This window comes from Arachis ipaensis, chromosome B01 (genome assembly GCF_000816755.2).
Source record: "Arachis ipaensis cultivar K30076 chromosome B01, Araip1.1, whole genome shotgun sequence".
Taxonomy (NCBI): Eukaryota; Viridiplantae; Streptophyta; class Magnoliopsida; order Fabales; family Fabaceae; genus Arachis; species Arachis ipaensis.
The window spans coordinates 53,500,723-53,501,583 of NC_029785.2; positions in this window are offsets into that span (position 1 = coordinate 53,500,723).

Below are 861 nucleotides of genomic sequence, written 5' to 3' on the forward strand. Positions count from 1 at the left end.
CCAAATGGCATCCTTCTATAAGCAAACACTCCAGATGGACATGTGAATGCTGTTTTCTCTTGATCTTGGGGATCTACTGCAATCTGGTTATAGCCTGAGTAGCCATCCAAAAAGCAGTAATAATCATGACCTGCCAGTCTTTCTAGCATCTGGTCTATGAATGGTAAAGGAAAATGATCTTTTCTGGTGGCTATATTGAGCCTTCTGTAGTCAATACACATGCGCCATCCTGTAACTATTCTTGTAGGAACCAGTTCATTTTTTTCATTATGAATCACTGTCATGCCTCCCATTTTTGGGACGACTTGGACAGGGCTCACCCAGGGGCTATCAGAAATAGGATAAATAATCCCAGCCTCTAGTAATTTGGTGACCTCTTTCTGCACCACTTCCTTCATGGCTGGATTTAGCCACCTCTGTGGTTGAACCACTGGTTTAGCATTATCATCCAATAAGATTTTGTGCATGCATCTAGCTGGGCTTATGCCCTTAAGGTCATCTATGGACCACCCAAGAGCTGTCTTGTGTGTCCTTAGCACTTGAATAAGTGCTTCCTCTTCCTGTGGATTTAAAGCAGAGCTTATGATCACTGGAAAAGTATCACCTTCTCCCAGAAATACATATTTCAGGGATGGTGGTAATGGTTTGAGCTCGGGTTTAGGAGGTTTTTCCTTTTCCAGAGGAAATTTTAGAGGCTCTTCCATCTCCTCTGAATCCTCCAAATCAGGCTGAACATCTTTAAAGATGTCTTCCAACTCTAATTTGAGACTCTCAGCCATCTTGATCTCTTCTACCAAAGAGTCAATAAGATCAACTTTCATGCAGTCTTTTGATGTATCTAGATGCTGCATGGCTTTGACA